Source organism: Salmo salar, chromosome ssa06 (genome assembly GCF_905237065.1).
Source record: "Salmo salar chromosome ssa06, Ssal_v3.1, whole genome shotgun sequence".
NCBI classification, from domain to species: Eukaryota; Metazoa; Chordata; class Actinopteri; order Salmoniformes; family Salmonidae; genus Salmo; species Salmo salar.
The window spans coordinates 80020112-80033710 of record NC_059447.1 but is presented as its reverse complement, the minus strand read 5'-3'; the positions used below and the strand labels follow the sequence as shown (position 1 = coordinate 80033710).

Here is a 13599-nt window from a genome sequence, read left to right as displayed (position 1 = left end):
ACTAAAACTGTATTGTGGGGTTCTACTAACACAGTATGGTGGGGTTGTATAGTGGGGTTGTACTCACACAGTATAGTGGGGTTGTACTAACACAGTATAGTGGGGTTGTACTGACACAGTATGGTGGGGTTATACTAACACAGTATAGTGGGGTTGTATAGTGGGGTTGTGCTAACACAGTATAGTGGGGTTGTGCTAACACAGTATAGTGAGGTTGTATAGTGGGGTTGAACTAACACAGTATAGTGGGGTTGTACTACCATAGTATAGTTGGGTTGTACTACCATAGTATAGTGGGTTTGTGCTAACACAGTATAGTGGGGTTGTGGTAACACAGTATAGTGGGGTTGTGCTAACACAGTATGGTGGGGTTGTACTAACTCAGTATAGTGGGGTTGTACTAACACAGTATAGTGGGGTTGTTCTAACAGAGCATGGTGGGGTTGTGCTAACACAGTATAGTGGGGTTGTATAGTGGGGTTGTACTAACACAGTTTAATGGGGTTGTACTAACACAATATAGTGAGGTTGTACTAAAACTGTATTGTGGGGTTCTACTAACACAGTATGGTGGGGTTGTATAGTGGGGTTGTACTAACACAGTTTAGTGGGGTTGTACTAACACAGTATAGTGGGGTTGTACTAAAACTGTATTGTGGGGTTCTACTAACACAGTATGGTGGAGTTGTATTGTGTGGTTGTACTAACACAGTATGGTGGGGTTGTGCTAGCACAGTGTGGTGGGGTTGTACTGACACAGTATGGTGGAGTTGTATTGTGTGGTTGTACTAACACAGTATGGTGGGGTTGTATAGTGGGGTTATACTAACACAGTATAGTGTGGTTGTGCTTGCACAGTGTGGTGGGGTTGTACTGACACGGTATGGTTGGGTTGTGCTAACACAGTATAGTGGGGTTGTACTGACACAGTATGGTGGGGTTGTATAGTGAGTGGGGTTGTACTAACACAGTATGATGGGGTTGTGCTAACACAGTATAGTGGGGTTGTACTAACACAGTATGGTGGGGATGTATAGTGGGGTTGTACTAACACAGTATAGTGGGGTTGTACTAACACAGTATGGTGGGGTTGTGCTAACACAGTATAGTGGGGTTGTACTAAAACTGTATTGTGGGGTTGTACTAACACAGTGTAGTGGGGATGTACTAACACAGTGTAGTGGGGATGTACTAACACAGTATAGTGGGGTTGTACTAACACAGTATAGTGGGGTTGTATAGTGGGGGTTGTACTAACACAGTTCAGTGGGGTTGTATAGTGGGGTTGTACTAACACAGTATAGTGGGGTTGTACTAAAACTGTATAGTGGGGTTGTACTAACACAGTATGGTGGAGTTGTATTGTGGGGTTGTACTAACACAGTATGATGGTGTTGTGCTAACACAGTATAGTGGTGTTGTATATTGGGGTTGTACTAACACAGTATGGTGGGGTTGAACTAACACAGTACAGTGGGGTTGTACTAAAACAGTATAGTGGGGGTTGTACTAACACAGTATAGTGGGGTTGTATAGTGGGATTGTACTAACTCAGTATAGTGGGGGTTGTACTAACACAGTGTAGTGGGGATGTACTAACACAGTGTAGTGGGGATGTACTAACACAGTATAGTGGGGTTGTACTAACACAGTATAGTGGGGTTGTATAGTGGGGTTGTACTAACACAGTTCAGTGGGGTTGTATAGTGGGGTTGAACTAACACAGTATAGTGAGGTTGTATAGTGGGGTTGAACTAACACAGTACTAACACAGTATAGTGGGGTTGTACTAAAACTGTATAGTGGGGTTGTACTAACACAGTATGGTGGAGTTGAACTAACACAGTACAGTGGGGTTGTACTAAAACAGTATAGTGGGGGTTGTGTTAACACAGTATTGTTTGGTTGAATTAATACAGTATAGTGGGGTTGTGCTAACACAGTGTAGTGGGGTTGTGCTAACACAGTATAGTGATGTTCTACTAACATAGTATGGTGGGGTTGTGCTAACACAGTATAGTGGGGTTGTACTAACACAGTATAGTGGGGTTGTACTAACTCAGTATAGTGGGGTTGTACTAACACAGTATAGTGGGGTTGTATAATGGGGGTTGTGCTAACACAGTATAGTGGGGTTGTACTAACACAGTATAGTGGGGTTGTACTAACACAGTATAGTGGGGGTTGTACTAACACAGTATAGTGGGGGTTGTACTATCTCAGTATAGTGGGGGTTGTACTAACACAGTGTAGTGGGGTTGTACAAACACAGTATAGTGGGGTTGTCCTAACACAGTATGGTGGGGTTGTACTAACACAGTATGGTGGGGTTGTATAGTGGGGTTGTACTAACACAGTGTTTTGGGGTTGTGCTAACACAGTGTGGTGGGGTTGTGCTAACACTGTATGGTGGGGGTTGTACTAACACAGTATAGTGGGGTTGTACTAACACAGTATGGTGGGGTTGTACTAACACAGTTTGATGGGGTTGTATAGTGGGGTTGTGCTAACACTGTATGGTGGGGTTGTACTAACACAGTATAGTGGGATTGTACTAACACAGTATAGTGGGGTTGTACTAACACAGTATAGTGGTGTTGTACTCACACAGTATAGTGGGGTTGTACTAACACAGTATAGTGGTGTTGTACTCACACAGTATAGTGGGGTTGTACTCACACAGTATAGTGGGGTTGTACTAACACAGTATAGTGGGGTTGTACTAACACAGTATAGTGGGGGTTGTAAATTGGGGTTGTACTAACACAGTATGGTGGGGTTGTGCTAACACAGTATAGTGGGGTTGTGCTAACACAGTATAGTGGGGTTGCACTAACACAGTATGGTGGGGTTGTACTAACACAGTATGGTGGGGTTGTACTAACACAGTATAGTGGGGTTGCACTAACACAGTATGGTGGGGTTGTACTAACACAGTATGGTGGGGTTGTACTAACACAGTATAGTGGGGTTGTATAGTGGGGTTGTACTAACACAGTATGGTGGGGTTGTACTAACACAGTATGGTTGGGTTGTGCTAACAAAGTGTGGTTGGGTTGTACTAAGTGTGTATAATTCAATACTTCATCATTTTTAGAAAATCTAACAATTTACATAATCATATGTACAGTACAGTTCATCTATTGCATCTCCAAACCATCCCAAGTCAGTGTAGATTGATTTGAGCTTCTCATGAAATGGATGGATGGTTGATGCTTAGCTTATGCAGTGGAAATGATGACATTACATACATAAATTAGCTAATGTAACTTGGGAGTTGTGGGAGCCATTTCTCACACAGGAAGACACAATGTAACAGGAGACAAGGAGACATTGAATATGCAATAGCAGACTGAACAAACTTGGTCCTATAACTGGGTTATAATACTGTTTAAATATGGCTTGTTGTGTTACTCCAACATGACCACTGCCTTATGTCATGGGACACTTGAATCATAGTGTAACGCAGCAACATGTATGGATAATTGTGATGTGTACACAGTGTTCACGAGTATAGGAGGAACACTAAAGGGAAGAAGGTGATGATAGTACAGAATTAAAGGATAATAATTACACTATGAAATGGAATCTCTTACTCTGTGGGGCATCTGTAAACAGCAGCTATGTTTAACTGGGGCCTCTTTCTGTGGCATCGGTTTCTACAGGAAGAGGTGTGGAGAATAGAGATAGAATTCTATTAGCCTGCTGTACAAAAAGGAGCAACATTCTAGCCTGGTCGCAGATCATTTTGTGCTGTCTTGCTAATAGTTGTTGTCATATCATAACAATGACTATATCAGTTAGCTAAGGCACAAACAGATATGGCTCCACACTAGCAAAATGCGTTGTAACCCTAATAAAATGTGATCCCCTCGCGGGAATGGGTGGCGAACAGGGAGCCATATTCAGAGGGAGGGATTTCAGTTGTTAATAAGCAACTTTGGTGCCTTTTAGATCAGGCAGTATCCAATCAGCCCTGTTCGTCTTCATACACAAGAGGTGTTACTGGATAATACAGGGGTGGGGCATTAGTAATTACTAGTCTGTAAGGGAAGTGTTGTAGCACAGAAGCCCATGAACAGCTGAGAAAACAAGTGACAAACAGAAAGAAGCAGATGAGGAAACCCAACTATGTCATTGGAGTCTGCCTTTATGTCAGTTACTCTTTGCAATGATTTTAACAGCACTACATTAGATGTATATTTTCATATGTTTCAAGTGTTCCATTTCAGGCATCAGCAAACAATCACTATGGAAATAAACATATCCAATTTGAATGAGTGGAATAAGCCGATATCATGATATGACCATGTCTTGTTTTAACTCGGTTACATTGACTAATCAAATACAAATGGCTGTGGGTTTCAACCGTTCTTTTATAGCTCAATGGTTTCAACACACATCCAATTATGGAACATGAAATTGGCATGCTCTCAAGTGTACCATCTACTATCTCTTTATTTCCTAACCCCACATCCTATTCCCCCGTAACCCTTTTCTTTTTTTTCTATGGCATCCCCCCCACCTTACTAGCTCTGACTTTGCTGATAGCTACTTTATTGACGAGAAGTATACTTACTATGACTGTGATTATGTGGTTATCCCACCTAGCTATCTTAAGATGAATGCTCGAACTGTCGCTCTGGATAAGAGTGTCTACAAAATGAAATGAAATCAAATGAGTCTATAAAGCCCCTTTTACATCAGCAGATGTCACAAAGTGCTTATCCAGCTCAGATGTCACAAAGTGCTTATCCAGCTCAGATGTCACAAAGTGCTTATCCAGCTCAGATGTCACAAAGTGCTTATCCAGCTCAGATGTCACAAAGTGCTTGTCCAGCTCAGATGTCACAAAGTGCTTGTCCAGCTCAGATGTCACAAAGTTCTTGTCCAGCTCAGATGTCACAAAGTGCTTATCCAGCTCAGATGTCACAAAGTACTTATCCAGCTCAGATGTCACAAAGTGCTTGTCCAGCTCAGATGTCACAAAGTGCTTGTCCAGCTCAGATGTCACAAAGTGCTTATCCAGCTCAGATGTCACAAAGTGCTTATCCAGCTCAGATGTCACAAAGTGCTTATCCAGCTCAGATGTCACAAAGTGCTTATCCAGCTCAGATGTCACAAAGTGCTTATCCAGAAAATGTAAATGGAGCTTAGCTCATCAGTTGATACAGTGCTTGTCTGACAGTAACTGTTATAGGCCAGGTTGTGCCAGGTTGTGTTGGTACGTACCATATGTGGAAGCTGGATATTAGCTAAGCTGTTGATGAGAGAGTGGCTGAGGTTGGCTAGCTCGTGCAGTAGGGAGTCATTCTGCTGCTCAATCACTTTGTTCTCGTCCTCTATGGACTTCAGGTTTGTCTCCATAGTGGTGATCTGGGAAAGGGGAAAAATACATTGAATTTAGATAAAGCACTGTGATATTCAGTTTGACAAGAGAGTTTTGACTGACACTGAGGCACTTCCTAATATGCATGCCATTTTCGTATCGCAGTTACTTGGGGGGTTGAAACATCAACTTCTAAACTTTAATCCAGCAACCTGTTTCAAAATTTGCCCAAACTCAGCATTACTTACTACCCTATAATAAATCCTGAATAATAATGAATGCATCTCAAATGAATAATGAATGAATCTTACTTGTGTCCTAAGTTTAATCATGTCTGATTCCACTTGATTGTTCGATTCGTTTAGATCTTTGATTTCTTCATCCAGCTGTTTGATTTCCTCGTCTTTTTCTATTCCTAAAATAAAGGAAACATGAAATAGATTTTAAGATTTGATTAAGCTTGAATATTTGTTGAGTAAACCAGCTAGTGTCCTAGTCAAGGGTTCCTACTGGTATTAGAGCGTTAGCTTACCTTTGCTTGCCCGTTGCTTGATTGTCAACATTTCAACTCCAGTCATTCTGGCTTTCTTCATGGCTGAGGTGGCACGGGGACAGCCGGAGAGACTGGTGAATAAAATCACATGACATGACTCCAACCCTGGTCTCAAGCACATCATTTACATTCTTGATCTGGTACTTGGTTACATTCATACACAGTTGCTTGTGTACATCACAGCCGTGCAGAGCCCCACCCACCTCCGATGTGTCAGGAAGCTCCCACTGACATGTCCCGAACCATCGCAGCCCGGGGTTGGGCACGACATGCCATCTGTCTTCCCGGACTTCCAGGCAAACTGGGAGCCGTTAACGTAGCCGTCCTTCTGCCGTTTGGCCGCCAGGGGGCAGCCTGACGCGCTGCGGTGGGACGCGTACTTCCCCGTCACATGACCCTGTCCGTCGCAGCCTGGGACGGGACACCTGGGGAAAAGGAGGGGTCACAACCTCGCTCACCTCACCTGCAGCACACCTGCACCTGCTAACTGTGATTCACAGTGAAATTACTAGAAAAATATTAGCTACTCTAATAAAACCACCCGCCAGGTTATAACATTTACCCGTGGTTTTACATTGGTATGTCCTTCAGAGTGACATTTGGGCTGATTTTACAATGAGCACAGCGTGTCTGGGGACCGCTCCACCCCGGCAGTGGGGAGATCAGTGTTAATTATGATTGCAATGTTAAATGATGATGATACTGTAGATCCAGTGAACCTCGCAGGGATAGAGGTGGCAGCAACAGCAACAGTTTTGCAGAGATTGGGAGGTGATTGCTGAAAGGACACAGAGTGAACTGTAGATGATTCGCGGCAAGGTCATATTCACTTAATTTTATGGCAATACTTTACCAAATGCCAGAAGTATCTGAAAGATAACCTTACTGTACTGTACTCACTACGTGTACCACCCTGGCTGTAGGGAAATATGAGGTGAAATACAGGACTATGGCTTCGAGAATATGACAAATTAACAGGATACGATACACTATCCATCCGTTCCAAAGGCACACCTGATTGGCTCCTGGTCGTCCTTGTCCTCCTTGCTGTGCAGTATCTTGATCCCGCTCTTCTTGGCCCGTGGACAGCCTGACAGACTAGAGGGGAAAGGTCTTGTGCAGTTCACTACCATCTTAAGAGTATGATTACAACGTCAGTGCATGTGGAGTTCATCACTTCTCAGAATCTGTAAAGTCAGTTTCAGATGATTTCAAGACAAACCATGTAGCCTATAGACCCCTTTCTGTGACAAGAGGGCGATGCCTGCAAGTTGGTGCTATTCTACTGTATTTTAGTCAATGTCATTCCGACATTGCTCATCCTCATATTTATGTTTCTTAATGACGTTCTTTTACTTTTAGATTTGTGTGTATTGTTGTGAATTGTTAGATATTACTGCACTGTTGGAGCTAGAAACACAAGCATTTTTCTACACCCACAATAACATTGCTAAATATGTGTACATGACCAATCAAATTTGATTTGAAGGGGGAGTTCTCATAGACCGCCAACAAAAAAAAGCCTCTGTTTACATGTTGCTTATGACTGAATTTCACACTCCTTTTGGATTGTAATTGTATTTTAAGGCTTGTATGAATGCCCTGCTTAATATAATGTTTGTGTCATCATCACAAGTCAACTGCATTATACTTAACACTTCAACCAGTAAAATGGCTCTTTGGCTAGCTTTTGCTACAGCCTATATCGATGAGCGTTAACATTCTAGCTAACAACTGCTGCATCCAAAATAGTTATTTTGCAAAGATCACAACCAAATGCAATCTAAGCGACTGTTAAAGCAAGAATCAAAACCTAATTGTAAGCGTATGAGAACCCCATTTTATTAGAAGTAATAAAAAATGTAATCTAGGCTATGTTGATGGCGATGGCTTTTTTACTGCCGACAAGAGTTGCGTGCATCTATGCATAACGTCAGTGTGTCGTGTACGGAAAAGGGTCTATACAAAGACATTTATAGACGGTTATAAATTACTGTCAGAGCTTAGTGGAACTGAAAACAGATCAGTCTAAACAATCCACATACCGATCCAGCTGTCAGGTATACAAAATATGTCATATACTGTACACTGAGTGTACAAAACATTAGGAATTGTAGCAGACTGACCAGGTGAAAGCTATGATCCCTTATTGATGTCACCTCTGAAATCCTCTTCAACCCGTGTAGATGAAGGGGAGGAGACCGGTTAAAGAAGGATGTTTAAAGCCTTAAGACATGGACTGTGTATGTGTGCCATTCAATGCGTGGATGGGCAAGACAAAAGATTTAAGTGCCTTTGAACGGGGTATGGTAGTAGGTGCCAGGTGCACCGGTTTGAGTGTGTCAAGAACTGCAACGCTGCTGAGTTTTTCACGCTCAACAGTTTCCTGTGGGCATCAAGAATGGTCCACCATCCAAACTGTGGGACGCATTGGAGTCAACATGGGTGTAAAACGCTGTGTACTACCTTCACAGAACAGCGCAAACTGGCTCTAACCAGAATCGAAAGAGGAGTGGGAGGTCCCAGTGCACAACTGAGCAAGAGGACAAGGACATTAGTGTCTAGTTTGAGAAACAGACGCCTCACAAGTCCTCAACAGGCAGCTTCATTAAATAGTACCCGCAAAACACCAGTCTCAATGTCAACAGTGAAGAGGCGACTCCGGGATGCTGGACATCTAGGCAGAGTTGAAAAGAAAAAGCCATATCTCAGACTGGCCAATAAAAAGAAAAAGATTAAGATGGGCAAAAGAACACAGACACCGGACAGAGGAACTTTGCCTAGAAGGCCAGCATCCCCGGAGTCGCCTCTTCACTGTTGACATTGAGATTGGAGTTCTCAGACTAGACACCCTAATGTACTTGTCCTCTTACTCAGTTGTGTACCTGGGTCTCCCACTCCTCTTTCTAATCTGGTTAGAGCCAGTTTGCTCTGTTCTGTGAAGGGAGTAGTATACAGCATTGTATGAGATCTTCAGTTTCTTGGCAATTTCTCGCATCGAATAGCCTTCATTTCTCCGAACAAGAATAGACTGACGAGTTTCATAAGAAAGATTTTTGATTCTGGCCATTTTCAGCCTGTAATCGAACCCACAAATGCTGATGCTCCAGATACTCAACTAGTCTAAAGAAGGCCAGTTTTATTGCTTCTTTAATTAGGACATCAGTTGTCAGCTGTGCTAACAAAATTGCAAAAGGGTTTTCTAATGATCAATTAGCCTTTTAAAATGATAAACTTGGATTAGCTAACACAATGTGCCATTGGAACACAGAAGTGATGGTTGCTGATAATGGGCCTCTGTACGCCTATGTAGATATTCCTTAAAAAATAGCAGTTTCCAGCTACAATAGTTATTTACAACATTAATAATGTCTACACTCTATTTCTGATCAATTTTATGTTATTTTAATGGACAAAAAATGTGCTTTTCTTTAAAAAAATAAGGATATTTCTAAGTGACCCCACATTTTTGAACGATATTGTATATGTATATACTAGCCTCGCCCTGCACTGCAATCTGTTGTGTTGGGGGCTGCTGAACATACTGCGTGTCTTTTTGTCATTATGATGGGGTGCAAGCTACCTCCTGTGCGAGGCGTAGTTCCCAGTGATGTGTCCAGACCCGTCACATCCTGGAGTGGGACACCTGGGACAGAGAGGGGAAAAGGAGCGTGACTACAGGGGACAGGGTAAAACCAAGCTGACAGCATCGACACTATCAGGCAATTGGTCTATCAGGGTATTTGTCTGCTGTGAATCTAGAGACTAAAATAAAAACTCACAAGGGTCTACTGTATATCAGAGACATCAAAGAAATAAGGTTCTGCTTACTTGAGGTCTTGCGCATTGGTCATCATCATACTGCAGATGCTTTTGTCAGCTAGCTGGTAGCTGGAGAGACTAGAGAACACACAAACACGCAAGGATGACAGTAGATAACACAATGATAACATTAGATTCAGTTGCGCAACTTTCACTGGGGGGACATGTCCCCCTCACATTCTGAAATTGCATTTTTGTCCCCCCCAGTTTTATCAATGGAATGTGATACAAAACGAGGCAACGGTGTGCTTTAGGACCATGTGGTCAGGTAAGCTATTTGGAGTGTTTATCCGACTGGATGAAGAATATAATCATTATTATTATATCCCCTCACTTCTAAAACCAAAGTTGCGCCCCTGATTTAGATTACACACAATGATGACATTAGATTACACACAATGATGACATTAGATTACACACTGTGATGACATTAGATCACACAGAATGATGACATTAGATTACACATAATGATGACATTAGATTACACACAGTGATGACATTAGATTACACACAGTGATGATATTAGATTACACACAGTGATGACATTAGATTACACACAGTGATGACATTAGATTACACACAGTGATGATATTAGATTACACACAGTGATGACATTAGATTACACACAGTGATGACATTAGATTACACACAGTGATGATATTAGATTACACATCATGATAACATTAGATTACACACAGTGATGACATTAGATTACACACAGTGATGACATTAGATTACACACAGTGATGACATTAGATTACACACAGTGATGACATTAGATTACACACAATGATAACATTAGATTACACACAGTGATGACATTAGATTACACACAGTGATGACATTAGATGAGGAAAATGGTCACTAGGTAAAGGTATAAAGGCTGTAAAGTAGTAACAAGGTGATGAGAAAATAAGCTTGTTTTGGCCTTACGTGATGAGCTCCTCCTTGCCCTCCTTGCAGGGGGCGTACTTGTGTTTTGGGCTGGGCATGGTCACGTCCCCTCCGTAGTGATGCTCATCTAGAAGGTCCTGGAACGGGTCCAGGTCCTCCTCCTGGTGGAGGGATGAAAGAAAAGAAGACTACATCATGTCACAATGGAGACCATAGATTCATAATGTACATCCTAGATGATTTGTTTCATTACATGATTATAGTTCATATGCACATCTCACATCCCAATTTTTTTAAATTACTCAGCAGATCCTATTACTTATATGTATAAAGCAATTCTCACAAAGAAACCCTGTCTACTTAATCTGTGTACTCATGCTCCACTTGTATAAACTTCCTTCGGTTTGCCGGACCACAGGAAGAGTAGCTGCTAATCGGGATCCATAATAAATACAAATACAAAATACTGGAAATGTTTAATCCATGCTCGATTAGCAAACCCAATAACTCTTACGATTAAACCCCTCAACTTCAAGCTTTTTAATCAGACACTGCAAATGTATAAATGTACTGCTTGGTTTGCTTTGTGTAATATCAGAGATTCAGAGTACAAGGTGTAAATAGGATCTACCCGTCATTAAACAATTGAGATTCACCCATTAAGTCAATGCAGTACCAGCAGCATCCAGTAGATGTCACTGAAAGACTATCAGTGGATACTAGATACACTCACCCTCCCTTTCCCCTGGGTGAGCCAAATCAAATCACCATTACCTGCATAGCCGTGGGAAGTAGTTTGGGTGTGGGGGTGCTGCGATGTTTTTGCAGAAAATGTTTTCCCTGCGCTGAAGACGTCTATATCGGTCCGCTCATACAGGACTAGCAAAGGCCCAGTGCACTACTTCCGTGAAATATATAAACAAAATTAAATGTATTTGAATGTTTTACCAGCATTTGTATCTTGAGTCTGATAAGTATCTATACAAAACAGTTAATCTAATAAAACTTGTGGAATATAAAAATACTTGCTTTGTATATGTTTTCCAGTTTCTTGAAATACTTTGCAAATGTAACTCATTTCTATGTGAAAACTGAAATGGTCTATTCATTCCTTTCACATTCTAGTAGACACTCTTATCCAGAGCAAGTTACAGTAGTGAGTGCATACATTATCCTACTGGTCCCCCTGGGAGTCAAACCAACAACCATAGCGTTGGAAGCACCATGCTCTACCAGCTGATCCACATCATCACAAACCACTTGATGTCTGAATGTACTTAATCTTGCGTTGTTTTTCTTCATGGTGATGGAACGTCTACAAACCTAGACGACCAGCCTATGTACAATACAATAATGTACATTAAGTGGTTTGTAAGGATGTTAAATTAATACTGCACAAAAAGGGGATGTTTAAATGTTACTTGATCAAGAAAAATATTTATCTTGATATGGATGTTTTGTGTCCTTGCTCATAACTTTCCACCTTTTACTGTAAATGTTTGAGGACAGGGTTTTGTTCTTTCTGGATTCCATTAGAATGACATCCCAAGAAAGGGACAAGGCAACAACTCTTATAATTCCAACAATTGAATCCTGCAGAATTCTGTTCCTAATTATACAACTAGCTTTTTGCCAAAGCATAGGTGCTGATATTTTTGTTGTTGCCTGAGCTACAGACGTCTATATCAATCCGTTAATACTAGAAAAGGCCCAGTGCACTACTTTAGTGAAGAAAAACAAACAATTATTCAGATTTTTCAGGGGTGCTGCAGCACCCTCAGCACCCCTACTTCCCGCGGCTATGATTACCTGTGTTCTGTCTATGGCTCAATCGGGAATATTGAACGCTCACTGGGAGTAAAATATGTTCTGTATAAACCATCTTTGAATTGTGTCTCCACTGTAAGAGAACATTGAAATAAAATGCAGCACCACTCTGTTCAATAGATTTGAATACCCCCAAAAATGATGAATACAATACCCGTAATGCTGCGGTCCTTCCCCATACCTCTTTGTGATCATCGTCGGTGATGCGCTTGATCTTGGTGTAGTCCACGGGCAGGTCCCAGCATTCGGCCTCGCTCATCTGGTAGCAGCGGCTGCTGTTGAGCAGGGCCTGGCGCTGGGTGGACATGGGCTGTAGGGGGGTCAGCACCGTGCCACTCCCCTCCAGACCCCCCAGCTGCCCCCGGCTCACACTCAGGTCAAGAGTACTGCTGTCATCCATGTCACCATCAGGACTCTGTCAGAGAGATGGACAAATGGAGGGAGGGAGGGAGGGGCAGATCAAATTAAAGGAGGATGGAGAAGAGAGCAAGGGAGCACTGTAATTAGATGGTAGGAGGGAAAGAGGAGAGAGAGAAAGGAGAGGAGAGAAAAAGCAGAGAGGCAGAGAACGGGTTGAGAGATTGACAAAGCAGAGAGACAGAGAGAGGGTTGAAAGAGAGACAAAGCACAGAGAAAGAAAGGGTTGAGAGAGAGACAATGCAGAGAGAAAGAGAAAGAGTTGAGAGACAGACAAACCATAAACAGAGAGAAGGTTGAGAGAGAGAAAGCAGAGAGACAGAAATAGTGTTGAGAGATTGACAAAGCAGAGAGACAGAGAGAGGGTTGAGAGGGAGACAAAGCGGAGAAAGAAAGGGTTGAGAGAGAGAGAGAAAGCAGAGAGACAGAGAGATGGTTGAGAGAGAAACAAAGCACAGAGACAGTTAGAGGGTTGAGAGAGAGACAAATCAGAGAGACAGAGAGAGGTTGAGAGAGAGACAAAGCAGAGACAGAGAGGGTTGAGAGAGAGACAAAGCAGAGAGACAGAGAGAGTGTTAAGACAGAGACAAATCAGAGACAGAGAGAGGGTTGAGAGATTAACAAAGCAGAGAGACAGAGAGAGGGTTGAGAGAGAGACAAAACAGAGACAGAGAGGGTTGAGAGAGAGAGAGAGAGACAAAGCAGAGAGACAGAGAGAGGGTTGCGAGAGAGAGACAAAGCAGAGAGACAGAGATAG

The 13599-nt window shown here is 42.2% G+C and overlaps 1 protein-coding gene and 1 pseudogene across 1 annotated transcript in view; one reads left to right on the top strand and one right to left on the bottom strand.

Moving 5' to 3' along the window:
* The window catches only part of LOC106608148 (disks large-associated protein 2-like), a 777756-nt gene that overhangs the window by 452733 nt on the left and 311424 nt on the right, over positions 1-13599 (top strand).
* LOC123743499 (myelin transcription factor 1-like protein) overlaps positions 1-13599 on the bottom strand; it is a 136913-nt pseudogene that overhangs the window by 54939 nt on the left and 68375 nt on the right.